Genomic DNA, 17,850 nt, shown 5'->3' with positions numbered 1-17,850 from the left:
CACACACACACACACAGGCGGGTGACCGAAGGTAAATATCATTATTATAGTAGAAAATGAATGTCATAGCACCAAGTTGATTGTATATGTTACCTTTAAGTATTATAGGTAACATATGTGAGTACTTTTATACCAATGTGCATGATATTATGTGAGGAACCGAGACCGAGGAATTGTTCGCATTTTTTACAAGTATCTCTGCATCATCAATAAAAATCGAAGAGGTCGTCTTTCCTCGACACAGGCTAGATCAGTGCAACAGATCACCTGCTGCTGGAGACGACTTATCGGTGCCTACAATGATCATTTCGAGATATTTCGTGTTTCCGTGGACTCTGATACTGCTGACGAAAGAGAAGGAAGAGGGTAGTGAGAACTTGGAACACTGGAGAGATGCTGCACGTAAATAGTGCGAGTGGGAAGAAATAAGGTTGTGGAGTTGGTACAGGCGGACGGAATATTTATATGGAAAAAAAGTGTAGAAGCAAACACGAATGGTAACAATCTCGCGTAGAGGGAAAAAAGTCATTCACTCTGCGCCCTTGAGATGTGGCTGGCAGGAATGGGAGAAACACTGCCACGACTATTTGGAGGTTTCTCGTGCATCCTTTGACTCAGACACTGCTGACACTGCTCAAATCAAATAAATCACAGTTACTAAGACACTAATGAAAAAAAAGCTACCCTATCAAAGGCACGTACACATTCCTTCTCCTGTAACATGTTATTCGCAAATCACTTTCTCTAGTAATAATGTAAAGTAAGGAATTAGGTGGAGGAGTGAGAACATCCATCTTCTGTAGAGTCGTTAAGCTTGTCTCCGCTCATTACTTATTTTTGACGGGGAGACCAGGTCATTAATGTAACAGCTCTTTAATTCCCTGTGATTAATATATCGGACCTTTTAGTACCAAAGCCTGGAGTATATTAGAGCACAGGGACTATGTTATAATGTGCAACTTAGGGGAGGGAAAAAGCAGGAGGAGGAGGAGGAGGAGGAGGAGGAGGAGGAGGAGGAGGAGGAGGAGGAGGAGGAGGAGGAGGAGGAGGAGGAGGAGGAGGAGGAGGAGGACGACGACGACGACGACACAAACGAAAAAAAAATGTAAAAAACACGAAAAGGGGAATGAAAAAAAGAAATGAAAAAAAAAAGAAAAAGAAAGAAAAAAACAAGAAAAAGAAGAGTAACCACCCAACGCCCTAAAAACAAAACCAACCAAACAACCAACCCAGCTCCTAATCACACCACAATACACCAAATACAATCCCACTACACCACACTCCCAACATGCCCCTCCTCCCTTCCCTGCACACCAGCCTTCCTTCCCTTCCTCTCAACGCGTCCTCACTCCCTCGCCCTGCGCCCCAGCACGTACAGGGGTGAGACTGGGGATGTAGGTGGCAATGATTACCCGAGACTAGGAATGTTGCAAGTCAATTATCGGCGAATGGATCATTAATAACAGTGGTGAGAGAGGCTGCTGACGGGCGTTAGTGGAGAGAGAGAGAGAGAGAGAGAGAGAGAGAGAGAGAGAGAGAGAGAGAGAGAGAGAGAGAGAGAGAGAGAGAGAGAGAGAGAGAGAGAGAGAACTGATGGACAAAACAGAAGAGGAAAAGAAAAAAATAAGGTAAAGAAATGGAGGCACAAAGGAACAAGGCTATGATGAAAGAATGCATTGATTGACTGACTGCCTGAGAGACTGGCTGATTTTAATCCAACGCGGGCAACAACTAAAAGGCCATTACTGTCTATGGAACGAGAGACAGGAGGGAGAGGAAGGCAGGAAAGACTGAAACAAAGATGGGGAGGATAGAATAACGTAGGAGAGAGCACTGATGACTGAGGAAGGGAAGAAAAGGGAATAAAAAGAAAGTGTGGGAGATGTTATGGAAAGAGAAAGGTGATGATAGAGAAAACGAGATGGGAGGAGCAATTTATGGCAAGGGGGAAGTGGAGGAGAGAAAGGAGAGGAAACGAGAAAGGAAGAATAGGGCAGTGGCAATTGGGAACACTGGAGAGGTGCTGCACAAAAGGGCGAGAACGGCAAGGAATGAGGTTATGCTGGTGGTGGTACTGGCTGACGGAACCTTCATGTGGAAAACAAAACTGTGTAGAAGCAAACACGAAAGCCACCAATCTCACGTAGAAGAAAAAAACAAAAAAAAAACAGTTAGTAAAGTGAGTCAACACAATAAAGACAGATGGCGGGGGAAAAATACTGGCACACACAAAGCCACAGAAATGAGTTAATCCCAAAAGAAGCTCGGTTCGCCTGTCCTGCCACCGCCACCACTACTATCACCACCACCACCATCACCACGACCTACAACAACAAAAACAGCAACAACAACAGCTCGTATATCTCGTGCGTGGATGGACCGAAGAAAAATTGTTACATTAACAACAAGAGCAACAAATCATAGTGGACGTGCATACTATTGGTTGTGTATGTGTGTGTGTGTGTGGGGTGCATGTCACTAGTTGACTAGTTGGCTTCTGTCCCTCCTCCCTGACTGTCTGCCTGTGTGTCTTCTTGGTGCTCTTCTTTTTCCTTCATGTTTACCGTTTTTTCTCCTTTCGCAGCACTCTTCCGTCACGCCCAGCCTTCATAACCTCCAAAGGTACTTCACCTTCTTTTCCTTCATCCTTTCTCGCTCATCCTCTTGAGCCAAATTTTCTCCCCCTCCTGCTATAATTCTCCAGCTTCCTTAACTCCTACATGTATTTAGTCTTTCTTTTTATTCATTCCTATTAATTTTCCATCGCTCATTTTTTTTCCTTCCCTTTTTCTAATTTTTTCTTTCTTAATCTCATCACCATTGTTGAAAGGAAGGTTACAGTCGTATACTCCTTGATTATCTCATATTTCCAACACGTCTCAGTCTCCTATCAACCCTTCATTCCTCCAACACTGTGTACCACGTAACATTCCCTCACCAAAAGACTCTTTACTGATGTATCACTTCCTACTAGTAATTTTCACCACTCCAGCATTAACACTACAATAATTATGCGATTACACTGTTACCTAGTACATCACTTTTCTGTGCTAAGAACATTATCGCTGACAGACATTTCGCAATTGTCTCCACTCGCACGTGTTTGCTGTCAATGAATTCCAGTTTCTTTCAGAGAGTTCCGTGATCCATGGTTAAAAAGACCTTCACATGACTCCAAGCTTCTAGTGTGAGATAAATACCATCTTTCTGCTGTGTGTGTGTGTGTGTGTGTGTGTGTGTGTGTGTGTGTGAGTGAGAGAAACCTGAGATCAAGGGTTTCACTTCACTACATCTGCGGCGAAGAAGTTCATGGAATCGTTATGCCTTCCTGCCCTTTTTTTACCTCCTTCCTACAGTTCCGGAGCTTCCACTAATACGGAAAGTCCTCAAAGGAAGCAGAGGTTTTTATCAATATCGAGACTTCTTGCAGTCCGTAAGGGCACAGCAGGAAACTTTCCTCACATATCTGGGGGGAATGAATGGAATCATTTGTGGAATATGTACATAGTAAGGCAACTTGTTCCCTAGAATAGTTAGAAAAATAAACTAAACTTATCAACTTCTGCAAAACAAAGCCACCCAAACGACGGCACACCATCAACTCCAGCAATGAATGGCGAAAATTTTATTTTAATAGTCTACGTGCAAACGAAAACATAACTCACGTCCTTTGTTTAGAAAAGTCAAGAGCTTTTCCAAAATATAATTTAAACATAATATCAGAAATAAGTAACGTAAGTTAAAAAGAAAAAGAAGTGAGGGTCATAATTTTCAGGTCGCCCCGCCAGACTGTCTTCATCAGTCTATCTTTCACCTTTTCAATCCTCTCTTCTTTGAGAGTCTCACGCGACGTATCCTCTACACCCTCTCATTTTCCCATCACTAAATACGAGTATACCCACACACTGTCTTTCCCTTCACAAGTCTCTCTCTCTCTCTCTCTCTCTCTCTCTCTCTCTCTCTCTCTCTCTCTCTCTCTCTCTCTCTCTCTCTCTCTCTCTCTCTCTCTCTCTCTCTCTCTCTCTCTCTCACGCTATCTCGCCCCTTGTCATCCCGCCCCTCCCTGTACAGCTGGTGACATGTGTACCTATCTCGCAATTTCCAGTCGTCAACAAGTATCGGGGACAGGAGACGCGTAGTGGGATCCCGTCACACAGAAATGATGTGGCGGGGAGCTGTGATAGCGGCACAGGCGGCTCGGGGATGTGGGCGGCGGCCAGAAGAAAGGGAAGAGGGAAAATAAGAGAATATGGGACTTGCCGACAATAGCTTCCCCTAACTCATCAAATTTCCCCCCTCTGTCTCTTCCTCCTTCTCTTAGTCCTCCTCCTTCTCCTCTCACTGACACCTAAAGCTTCTTATTTCTATTCTTATTGGATATTGAAAGGAAGAGAATGAAAGGAAGGGAAAAAGATCATAGCATGACTAGCATGACGGGATAAAAATTCACTGATGAATAACTTCCCAGTGAGGAAAATGAGGGCGTGGGAGTTAAGCGGAAAGACGTGGAACTTTCTAGCAATACAAGGCCATGTTCTGAAACACTCACGCGCCGCACCTCCACTATATTCAAAACGATTTAGTTGAAGTTACATGAGTTACATGATTCTAGTGACAGGTTAATAATATTTCTACATTATCAACAAGAGAAGCACTCTTGAGAACCCAGCTGATCATCTCCGCGGCCTTTAAAAATAGTGGTGAGAGACCAAAACGTTCCTGAATAAGAGCCTTTGGGACGAGGAAAACATGACAAACCCTGGAGGGAGAAAAGTGATAAGATAGAGCGATAACACTTGCTCTCCTTCGTGCGGTGCGAGGCGGAGGGGAGGGAACACTGCCGCCGCCACCACTTTGTGATAAAACTGTGACGACGCCCCGAGAGACGCGAGAATTACGATCCCCGGCCACTGGCGGCACTCCCTTCTAATAATGAGAGAGAGAGAGAGAGAGAGAGAGAGAGAGAGAGAGAGAGAGAGAGAGAGAGAGAGAGAGAGAGAGAGAGAGAGAGAGTTTGTGAGTGGAGGCATGGGGAATGAGTGAAGATAATGGTGGTGGTTGTGGTGGTGGTGGTGGCAGCGGCGCGGACTGCTACTCCAGGCTTCACCGTGGCAACCTACGAGTACAAGTGTCTGGGAAGCTGGCCTGGATGACGCAGCCGCAGCCGCCGCAGGGCTGTGCAGTGGGAATCAACCCTCCCAGGGACGTTCAAGGCATCTCTGCTGTTCTCCTTGACACCTCCCTTCCTTTCTCCTCCTCACCTATCCTCGGCCTTCCTTCTATGAGAAGTTAATAGGCAATCAGAATTGAGTTACCTTTCGTTTTGTGAGTGTTGATGTGAAATAATGAATCTCTCTCTCTCTCTCTCTCTCTCTCTCTCTCTCTCTCTCTCTCTCTCTCCCACAGCACGGCAATGCGGCAAGGTTTCCCAGCACTGAATATAATTTCTTTCTAACACATGCAACAGCTAAGCCCCGCCATTGTGCCGGCCACTCCTGCAAGCCGCCACAGTCACCGGGACGCGGCGGCACGACCACACGACACACGCCCTTTATGCACGTTTAGAAAGTTCGCTTGATGAACGGGATTTTTTTTTCTCTCTCTCTCTCTCTCTCTCTCTCTCTCTCTCTCTCTCTCTCTCTCTCTCTCTCTCTCTCTCTCTCTCTCTCTCTCTCTCTCTCTCTCTCTCTCTCTCTCTCTCTCTCTCTCTGTGTGTGTGTGTGTGTGTGTGTGTGTGTGTGTGTGTGTGTGTGTGTGTGTGTGTGTTTATCTCATAAATCAGGTTATTTTAGAAGGCCAGCAATAGGAATAGAAAAGGTCAACACTTGCCACTGCATTTGGTGTCTTTGCTGTTCTCCACACGCGCCAATAGTATCACTTAAAATTTGTTCGCTCACTCATTGTTATGAATAATAAATAGATACACGAGGTTTTCCTTCAGTCATATTCCCTACGTACTGTTGAATGGATGCGCCCTATATGGAACTGTCATTTATATATGAAAAATCGGTACTGAAACAGAATATGGGGGTGATGCTTTTTACTTCTCAATTTTTTTTTAGGGTTCTTCGTACGACTATTGTGGAATTTAGTTTCAAAAGTTAAGAAAACCTCCATATCCTGATGCAAGAGATGAAAAAGAGTGAATAAACCAAATACCCTCAGGAGGAAAAGCTGCCCAGCATTGTTTTTTTTTTTTTTTTTGTATTACGGAGAAACAAAGCGAGGTGAGTTGGAGGCGGCGGTGCACCAGAAGCATCATGGCGACTTGCTTCATTCATGGTAGATTTAAATGAATTACTCCGAAGAGAAGTGAATATCATAAACATAATCAGTACACAGGCACATCTCTAAAGATATACCGACTAAAAAATACACGAAATACATAACAACCCTTACAAGAGACGGTTTAAGCTTTCAAACTTCTATTCATCAGAGACGCAGAGTAAGAAGGGATTTGCTAGACTAGAGTAAATAAGTGGTATAAGGAGAGAGGGTGATATAGACAAGATTCTTATGTTTAATAATCAGAAAAGGACTATAAATAATAGGTTCAAAGTAAGTACAGGAGTGAATGTTTTATACAGGAACTGCCAAGCGTGAGCCTATACACATCTGGCAGTTTCCCTTGTGGTCTTATGGTTTTAAACAAAATCTCCCCCTCTCTTCCGCGTGTGTGGGAGAGAGAGAGAGAGAGAGAGAGAGAGAGAGAGAGAGAGAGAGAGAGAGAGAGAGAGAGAGAGAGAGAGAGAGAGTGACAGACAGACGCACACCGGCACAACATAAGACGGCAGAGACTCACAGACAAGAAGGGACAAAGTGAGGATGCACCTTCAGATCCCCTTACCTGGAAGCGCCCCTGAATGACGTCCAGTTGGTGCTTGGTGACTTTGATCTGCCTCTTGGTCATGTCCGTGGGCTGCTTGGCGTTGAACGGGTAGGCGACACAGCGCAGAATAAACACATACAACTGCAGGCGTTTCTTCCTCTCTTCCTCTTCGCGCTCCTGTTTCTCCTGCAACGAAAGGAGGGAAAAAAAAATTAGCAGATTGATGAGAGAGAGAGAGAGAGAGAGAGAGAGAGAGAGAGAGAGAGAGAGAGAGAGAGAGAGAGAGAGAGAGAGAGAGAGAGAGAGAGAGTAAACGTGTCATATTCGAGTAAAAAAAAAGATGAACATTTCTCAAGAGTAGGAGGAGGAGGAGGAGGAGGAGGAGGAGGAGAAATAAGAAGACATTAAAATAAATAAGAAACATCTCTCCTGTCACATGTTCCTACTTAATAAAACTCGTAGGATCAATAAACACACGGAGTATAGAAAAGAAAAGAAAGGAAAGAAAACACTCCCACACACACACACACACACACACACACACACACACACTATAAATATTGATATCCTCTCTATAAATATTGATATCCGCTCACTCAGGCACGCAAACAAGACGAGTTAGTTTAGCAAGCCGTCATGTGATCCGAACGCATGAATTCAGAAATAATTTAGGAGCGTCGCGTTGTGGAGCCTATGACCTTCACTCCCTCACTCTCCCTCGCTCTCCCGTCCATTCACTTCGCTGCCAGTCAGTCAAGTTCCCACTCGTAAAGTTTGCTGATTTGATTTGATGTCAGTCAGTCAGTCGGTAAGTAGGTCTGTTAGTTGGCTGGTTTGATAGTCAGTCAGTTGGGTACTACTGGTATGAATTAATCAATGTCATAGTTATTCATTTAGTTTCCTTTCCAATGTTCACTGTTAGTTTGTCAGCTAGTTAGGTTAGGTTAGCTTAGCTTGTTTAAAATTTATCTGGTTAGTTAGTTTGTCGGCCGGTTACTCAGTTGTTGGGCTTCTTAGTTCCGCAGCTTCATTCAATCAGCACCTTAGCAGGCCAGTTGAACAGATTAGTTATCCAGTTAATCACTTCGTCAGCTAATAAGTAATTTATCAAGTCAAGCAAGCTTCTAATCAAACAACAATTCCGCTACTACGATAGTCAGTCAGTCAGTCAGACAATTAGTCAGTCATCCATATTCAGCTCGTCAGTCAGACAGTCAGTCGGATGAAAGTCTAAGTGAGTGAGCGAGGGAGAGAAATTGGCTGAGTGAGTGGTAGCGCGAGAGGCAGAGTAAGTGAATGCATACGAGTAAGTGACTAAATGAGTGAGGCAGCGGATTGTAAGTAAGGGCGTGTATGAGAGAGCACAGGCCGCCAGCCAACACGAGGCTGCAAAACCTTCACCTCACTCAAGACTCAGCGGTAAGACACCCAGGGCAGGACTGATGAGCACTACAGCGGCATTACGAGCGACACGAGGCAGCTGGGAAACAACAGCTGGCTAGAGGAAGGCGCACTACATACTAGTTAGCATACAATACATATACAACAGGTTGCGGTAATTATTCTGCTGCCGAGTGAAGTAACGTAAATAACTATACGGTAGTAAAATATTACCATATGATATTTAAGAGGCTTGTAGATCTAACGGGAGGAAATAGATATTGTGTGAGGTTTAAATATTATTCTAGAAACGTAACTGACTAGAATAGAGTGAAATAACGGGTGAAACACTAGCTACTCGTGAGGAAGCGAAACGTGACAGGTGAAGGACCCAGAGATCAAGGCGAGATATATAAAAGTAAACACTAAATAAATGCACAAACACCAAGACGTCCCTACATAATGCCAACGTAAATAAGTTAACAAACAAAACAATAAAATACAATGTCCCCCTTCAGAAAACAAACACGCTAAACTAAAAATAAATAAATGAATAAACAATAAACTCTTTCCATAAAATAAATACTAAAAATACTAAACTGGAGCAACATCATAACAAACACGAAAGTCAAACGTAAACATGGATGACGAGAAAACACGAAAAAAAAAAAAAACACACATAGACACACACACACACACACAACAGGAGCTACAACGGGAAAAAAATATATAGCTTTCCGCCCGATATCAGTACCACACACGAGGGAGGAGGGCTGCGGTAACACGCCACGCACCGCTGCACACCTCAGATGAACGCCCCTCCATTCCTCCGCTCCCAGCACTCGTCACTCCTTCCCTTGTAGTCTCCTCCAGTCCACGCAAGAGTATAATTTCGGAGGACACTGCAGACTGTCAAAAACTAGATTATTCAACTGCTTTTAATTCGCTTGCTCATTTTTTTTTCCTTTGAAGAGCTGCAATATTAATGAGCCTTTTCTTTCTTTCTTTTCACTCCCTTTAGTGCCTTTGACCTGATTTTTTTAGCGCTTAATCAAAGGGGGAAAAAAATAAAGCAAGTGATTGAAAATTTTAGATCTTCAAGTGGTTTTTGTTCTATTTCCGCCCCGTTGAATTATTCAGGGTTATCCAAATTAAATAAAAGTCATACTCTCATTAGTGGTCAAAGGACTAGGACTATGCGATCTTAACTTGCCTTTGGGTCATATTCTTAATTTCTTTGAGCTTTTATTACGACTAGTATTTTCAAAGTCCACCGAGGGGATCAGTCGAGTTCTCACGATGTTTTCCCCACACTAATGATGCACAGTCCTTCTTAAACTATCACTACCATCACGAAAACATACTTGAAAACCCTCAAATAACTTACACTAGAGCCTGCTTGATAAAGACGAGGTAAAACACCGAATCATTGTCATTTCTACTACCTACGACATCTCTGACACCTACAACTTTTAAAGCCACTCTTATCTAGGCACTCAACACACCGTCTGCTTTTCCTCCCACTGCCAACATTAACCTCCGCAGACGACCTCGAGACCTCGGCAAATAGCAAGCATTCCCCATAAACAAACCCACACAATTACTTAGGAATGACCTTACTCCGCCAAACTTAAAGGAATGACAGTGTTCGCGGCTCCTTTAGGCTTAAGTAACATCAGACTTCCCACAGCATCGTCTGCAGAGAGAGAGAGAGAGAGAGAGAGAGAGAGAGAGAGAGAGAGAGAGAGAGAGAGAGAGAGAGAGAGAGAGAGAGAGAGAGAGAGAGAGAGAGAAACGTTTCTTTGTCTATATCTGTTATAGTTTAGTTAATATGGTTTAATTTTATTTTACGTATTGTTGTTGTTATTATTATTATTATTATTATTATTATTATTATTATTATTATCATTATTATTATTACTATTATTATTATTATTATTATTACTATTATTGTTATCATTATTACTATTATCATTATCATCATTATTATAATTACAATTATCATTACTATTATATTATTTTCTATTTTTGCTACATGACTTGTTCTTCTGCGTATTTGATCCATGCACTTCCTTCTCGTTTATTCTTCTAGTCCTATTACATAACGTACCATATAGTATTTACTCCCATTAACTCATTACGACACACACCTGAGGAGGACCGTCATGTCATTACCACTCACCGTCCCGTGCGTTATATTAATTATTCACTTTTATTTCTCGCAAGACAGACGCGGGGAAGACTTAATGTTTGCTGGGGTATCTTAATAGGAATGTCAGATAATGCTTCTGTACCTTAATGTCATTACTCTCTCTCTCTCTCTCTCTCTCTCTCTCTCTTAGTAGCAGGGATGAAGGAAAAGTTTGTCCCAGTATGTATCTTCAGTTCCCATTCCGGTGAGGTTCAGTGCGTTATTAGAGAAGCCAGTCTCGGCCAGGTAAGATTAGAGGACGATGAGGTGTGCGAGTAATTAGTGGAGAGCAGGAGGAGGAGGAGGAGGAGGAGGAGGAAAAGAGAGAGAAAAAAGTTTCAAGCAAGAAAGAAGTACACGATAATCTGGACACACACACACACACACACACAGAGAGAGAGAGAGAGAGAGAGAGAGAGAGAGAGAGAGAGAGAGAGAGAGAGAGAGAGAGAGAGAGAGAGAGAGAGAGAGAGAGAGAGAGAAAGATACGTTGCTTCCACACCTTTAAGCAGGATATTATGATCACTTGTCACGGAGCAGAGGCTCTTCTTGCCACCGCCTCCTCCCCCTCCTCCTCCTCCTCCCTTCAAGTTACACCTCCGCCTGCACCTTCAGCTAATGCCCTACATCTCACCTGTCCCTCCCCTCTCCTCTCCCTCTCCCCATTCCCCTCTCCCAATCCGCCCGCCACTTCCCCTCCAGCACCACTTAGATACTCCCACTTCCTCTCGTAACGGCTCCTCCTCGTCCACACACTCCACTCTCTCTCTCTCTCTCTCTCTCTCTCTCTCTCTCGTCCTTTACGCAGTCACTTACCCTTTACACACATTCTCTCTCTCTCTCTCTCTCTCTCTCTCTCTCTCTCTCTCTCTCTCTCTCACACACACACACACACACACACACACACGTACATACATTAGTAGTAGGAGTAGTAGTAGTAGTAGTAGTAGTAGGAGGAGGAGGAGGAGGAGGAGGAGGAGGAGGAGGAGGAGGAGGAGGAGGAGTGTTTATGTTGTCGTTGTTATTGTAGTTTATTGATTACAGCTTTACAGTAAAACAATTTCCTTATAAATTAAGAACGCAACAAATTCATAAGCTCACATAAATAATATCTTTTAGTCCGTAATAATTATGGTAAAAAGATCACGAAGGATTTGCCACACAAGTACGTTCTGATTACATGCTATACTCACGGGAATACACACACACACACACACACACACACACACACACACACACACACACACACACACACACACACATTTCTCATACACATCAAGTAAATTTAAGACCTCAACATCATAAAAATAACACACACACACACACACACACACACACACACACACACATTAGGCCTCATCACCATACCACACACACTCATCACAACTCATCTATGCCAGGGAGGTCATTACTTATGCCTTCTCTCTCTCTCTCTCTCTCTCTCTCTCTCTCTCTCTCTCTCACACACACAAGTCCCACCTCCACCAATTCCTTGCCCGGATATTAAAGCAATCTGTCTGTCCCCTTCTGTTAAGCCTTTTCAGGATAACATGGCCAAGGTGTTTCTGTCCACACTTGCCTCCTCCTCCTCCTCCTCCTCCTCCTCCTCCTCCTATTCCTCCTCCTGCTTCTCCTACTCCTCCAACTTCTCCTATTCCAGCACCTCTCTTGATTCTTCTTTTTTCTTCTCTTCTCCTTCTCGTCCTGTTCCTTTTGCTCCGTCTCCTACACCGCCTCCTCCTCCTCTTGTTTTTCTTTCCTCTTCTTCTCTTTCTTTGATCCTGACATCTTCTCGGGTAAGTCCTGTTTTCTTTTACAAATTGTCCAGAAGAGTCGTGGCGGGATCACAGAATTCAAGGACACAAGTAAAATGAGCGAGTTCGTCGTACCGCCTCGAGGGTTCCCTTCCTTCACTCCTTCCTTCCAGCGCAGCGTGGCCGAGGTGCTGTTTGCTCATTGTTTTGGTTTTGTGGTGTTTGTAAATTTGAATTGTCACTTTGAATTAGGGCCTGTATGTTGTTCTGCCTGTCTATTTTTTCTCTCTCTCTCTCTCTCTCTCTCTCCAACATGGCCGCTTTGTTTACCTCTGCTGAGCCTACTCCTCGGTTTTCCTGATTGTGAGGCCTAATTATGTACCTCCAGCCCGTCAGCACAACACAAAAGGCACATAAGTACCGTAAGAGCGTATAGGCATAGTTTGGAAGGTGACGGGTTTTGGGACTCTGTCATATTTCGCCTGTGAAATCTTGAAGTTCTGGGCAAAACCCTCCTTGACAAATTTTTCTCAGTTGGCGCATGCGCACTGAGTACCGAAGTGACATCATTGTTACCAAGGAAACGACGACGCCACCCTGACAACCAGCACTCATCACTTCATACTAAATAAAGCCTACATACGCAGCTGCCTAGTACTATATATTTATATGTGCATCAACCAGGCGCCATTGTATAATACACGCTGGCAACAATGACAACACAGGCCAGCGGTGAACCTTTGTACCAGTTACCATATAGAGAATTTTTAGAACAATGCAAAGTATCGGATCTACAAAAACGATGTCGGGAGTTGGGACTGATAAAAGTATGGAAGAAGAAACATGAGCTTATTGACATGATAATACATAAACTACAGCAGACAACAGCTCTTGATCCTGCAAAGCAAAGCATAGCACCCGCTGCTGAACAGGCACTTCACCCCGACGTCATGCCAGAGCAGTCTGGCGTCACACCACCGCCTGACCCTGGCAGCACTCTGTCACTAAACCCTGGCGCCACACCGAACCCTGACAGCACTCTGCCAGACCAGTCTAGCGCCACACCACCGCCTGACACCTTGCCACAGCCCCCGGCGCCGCAACGGACCCTGGCAGCACCCTGCCGGAGCAGCCTGGCGCCACACCACCGCCTGACCCTGGCAGCACCCTGTCACAGAACCCTGACGCTACACCGGACCTTGGCAGCACCCCATCACAGCCTACAGACACCACACCGGACAATGACAGCATAATGTCACGGTACCTGCAAGGTCTCTCACCCGCGCCCATCCGCCAGCGGCCTGAGTTGACCCCAATACCAGACTTGCGGCTGTCACTGGGTGTGCGGCAAACACCTTCGGATCCGTGTCACCTCACACTCGTGCCTCCCATCTCTCCAGGCAAAGATAGTGTAGACATGAATAATATTGCTAGAAAAATCGACACGATTACAGCGAAATTGGAAACAAAGGACATGGAAATAGAACTATTAAATGTTGAAATGAAAGCAGCTTATCACACCATAGAAGTACTTCAGCAGCGCGTCACGGAGTTGGAGCAACACAGTTGTGGGGCACGTGGCCGTCACTCAGCGGAAGTACACCCTGCCTGCCCATCACCACCACCACCACCACCTAGGAGCTGTCTGTTGCTCGGCGACACTAACCTACGACGGGTGTTACGCTCTGACCTCCAGGACTCCTGCCGGGTCAAGACTATCCCCGAGGCAAATATGGACTTACTGAGAAGCTGGGTGGCGGAAAGATTAGTGAAGGTTCCCTCTGAGTGTGTAATATATAACGGCACATATGATTTACTCGAAGATCAAACTCCAGAAATCATTCTTGACAATCTAGGTGCCCTTATTAGTGATCTAAAAGAAAAAAATATCAACATGAACATATATGTTTGCCAGATAGTGCCATCACCGATGTGCGAAGAAATGCATGCAAAAACGGAAGAGTATAATGAACATTTACTAATGTGGGGCAAGGCAAACGGTGTGAATATTATAGAGACTGTTTCCTCATTCAGTCTTGGCACTGGTAAGGTAGATGATCTTTGCTTTGACCTAAAACAGGATTCAAATTCTTTGTTAAATAGATTAGGAGTTATAAAACTGATGGATATCTTAAGAAAACAGTGTCCTATGTTTAACATGTGCTCAAACTGGGATCACGTTAAAAGAAACCTAAGCAACATAAACCCAGAAAACATCAACAAAAACAACAGAAGCAACAACAACATCGCAAACATCAACGTATCAAGGCCAGCAACACACACGCCCACCACCTCCTCACACACCTCACACACCTCACACACCCTCCATCACACAACACGGCGGGGTAGTTATCACGCCCGTGGTATTCCCGGCCAACAAGTGCCTTATCACGCCAATACTGCTCCACCGGAAGAGTTACGCCGTCCCCGCGCTGCCCACGCAACGTGTCCTGCCGCCACCACCACCACCACCACGCCAGTAGGGCGGGGGCAGGCAGATGCAGGTTGGCGCGGTGCGAGCGACGGGCGTGGTGGTTCCTCTGGCGCCTTGGGAAAACAACCGACACAGCACCCACACAATGCGGCACGCACTCCAGTATTCCAAGTGCAACAACTAAATACAGCTGCTTTCAATCATGATCAAAATAAAAGAAATAGAAACAGAAGTACACTAACAAATATGAATTTAGTGAATATGAATACCAGGCAGAGGTGGAGCCGACCACACCACACTACACCATACATATGGCAGAACACCCATGAGAGCCACACCACACCTAACCACACCACACCATACACATGGTACAACACTCACGAGAGTCACACCACATATGAACCAGTGCCGTGCACTCGCACAAACACCAAACACACACGTGGATGTTACAACTGTGGTGAGTTTAACCATCATCAGGCCACGTGTAGATTTGACTATAAACTGACATGTGGTCTTTGCCATCAATTAGGACACAAACAAAAATTATGTCGACAATACAGCGCATAGGACACTGGCGAAGAAGGTACAGCCGCTAGACATGAAGTGAGCGACGCCGCTTATACTCACATTGTTTACCCAAAAAAGGATGGGTTGACCATTGAGCACATCAATGCTCAGTCATTACTTTCTAGTCTGGACGAAGTAAAATTACTAGTCATTGAGAGAAATATTGATGTTTTATGCGTGAGTGAATCTTGGTTAACGTCTCATACTCCAGATATTTTTATAAATTTTCCTAACTATAAGGTTTTTAGAAATGACAATGGAAGAGGAGCAGGAACATGTATATATGCAAAAAGTGTTTTAAACCCTATCTTAATTAATATTGATGTACCAAAGCAGGAGGGAGTGGAGGATGTCTGGATTAAAGTTCAACGTAAGAAATTTCCTTCAGTTATAGTTGGGTGTATGTACCGTCACCCTAAGGCGCTGGCTATGTCTTTTGAATACATTCAAGATGTTTTCAAACAGGTGTGTCTGCAAAACAAAAAGGTTTTCATTTTAGGCGATTTTAATGACGATCTGCTCTCGAAGGGAAACAAAGTTGGCAAGATTATTAAGAATAGCAGCCTAACTCAAATTATAGACACACCTACAAGAATAACTTCCTCGACCTCTACACTCCTTGATCTTATCATTACAAACACACCTCAGTGTATTGCATCTAATAATGTCATACCCCAAGTAATAGCAGACCATAGCCTCATCTCTGTTACTGTTAAAGTCAGCAAACCAAAGCGCCTCCCTGTCACCAAAACCTTCAGACAGCTGACTTATTACACCAGTGACATCTTCTCCTCCCTCCTCCTTGATAACGTGTATCGTTTAAATGATATATTTTTAACAGATGACGTTGACAAGCAAGTTTTCATTTTTAACGAAGTTTTTATCCTTTGTCTGGATATGTGCGCTCCGATGGTGACAAAAGTTGTGAAAAGACCACCAACACCCTGGATGAATGATGAGTTACGAAATGCAATCAAAGACAGGGATGAAACACAAATTAGACTCAAAGATGACAGACAGAACAGTTTCTTGCAACAAGTATATAAAACAAAGAAGAATCTTGTAAAGTCAAAGATTAGTGAAACTAAATCTAATTACTATAAAAAAGAGATTATAGATTGTAAAGGGAAAACCTCTTCTATATGGCAAGTCGTTAAGGAAATTATTCCTTGTCAAAAAAATGAGTCTAACACTTATGACTTTGATAATGTAAAGGAAAAAGCAGAAGAATTCAACAATTTCTTCTCCAGTGTTGGTGAGACGACCTATAATCGTTCACAGGAATTACTTGGAGCCAATAGTAATTCAACAATAAATCTTAATGACTCTAATACTGATCCTACACTTCACTTTAGACCAGAACCTGTGAGCATTAACACGGTTATTTTGACAATGAAACACCTCAACAAAACCCGATCTGTTGGATCTGATGGTATATCACTGCGATTCCTGCAGGATGCTCTTTATGTCATTGCCGCCTACCTGACGTGCATCATTAACACCTCCCTTGTAACAGGCATATACCCCACACAATGGAAGCATGCAGTAATCATGCCTCTTTTCAAATCCGGTAATACCAATATTGTAAATAATTACAGACCTATATCATTGTTACCTATTGTGTCAAAAATAATAGAGAAAATTGTTACTCATCAACTTGCATGCTACTTAGAAACCAAGAAACTCCTTTCAAATTCCCAACATGGTTTTAGGCCTCGACTATCAACAGAAACAGCTCTCACTGTCATTACGAATAAAATATACAATAATATGGATCACAAAAAAATATCACTATTAACCTTGTGTGATTTATCCAAAGCTTTCGATAGTGTTAGTCACAAAATTCTTTTGAATAAATGCAAGAAGCTCAACATAAGTAAATTCTGGTTAGATAATTATTTGACCAACAGAACCATGTCTGTCCGCTTGAATGGGGCAATATCTAAAGACCAGAAAGTGAACTATGGAGTCCCACAAGGCTCAATTCTTAGCCCGTTATTGTTCGGCATTTATGTAAATGATCTGTCAGAGCATGTTAATGGTTTCATAGTGCAATACGCGGATGATACTCAAATATTACACGAAGGCACAGTTAACAATATCCATCAACTCATTAATGATGCTGAAACAACTCTAAGACAATGTAAACGCTATTTTCTGAGTAATGGCCTACTTTTAAATCCAAGTAAAACGCAATGTATTTTCCTAGGCAATCGCCAATTCCTAGCTAAGATTCCTCCTGACACTACCATACATTTTGATGGAGAGAACATACTTTCAAGTTATCATGTTAAGAATTTAGGAGTGTATTTTGATAAATATATGTTGTTTGATGTTCATTTAAATGAGTTACAGAAGAAGGAGACAGGCATATTAATGTATATAAATCGAATTAGTAAATGTTTTGATAAACCCACACGAATTCTTGTTACTCAATCACTTGCATTAAGCACAATATATTACTGCATTCAAGTGTGGGGATCAACAAACGAAACTCTTCTGTGTAAGGCCCAGAAACTTCAAAACTTTGCAGCTAAAGTAGCAGTGGGAGGTGGCAGGAAATATGACCGTGCATCACCTTTCCTTAAAGAACTTAAATGGCTCAGGGTTAAGGAGAAACATATGTTTGACATTTGCGTAACAATGTATAAAACTTTACGAAGATGTTATCCTGATGGCTTTCTATCCTTTTTAT

The 17,850-nt window shown here is 43.4% G+C and overlaps 1 pseudogene; it reads right to left on the bottom strand.

Moving 5' to 3' along the window:
• LOC135098127 (calcium-dependent secretion activator-like) overlaps nucleotides 1-17,850 on the bottom strand; it is a 375,310-nt pseudogene that overhangs the window by 303,700 nt on the left and 53,760 nt on the right.

Source organism: Scylla paramamosain, unplaced genomic scaffold (genome assembly GCF_035594125.1).
Source record: "Scylla paramamosain isolate STU-SP2022 unplaced genomic scaffold, ASM3559412v1 Contig46, whole genome shotgun sequence".
Taxonomy (NCBI): Eukaryota; Metazoa; Arthropoda; class Malacostraca; order Decapoda; family Portunidae; genus Scylla; species Scylla paramamosain.
Note: the sequence above shows the minus strand (reverse complement) of the source record. Positions and strands in the feature narration are given on the sequence as shown.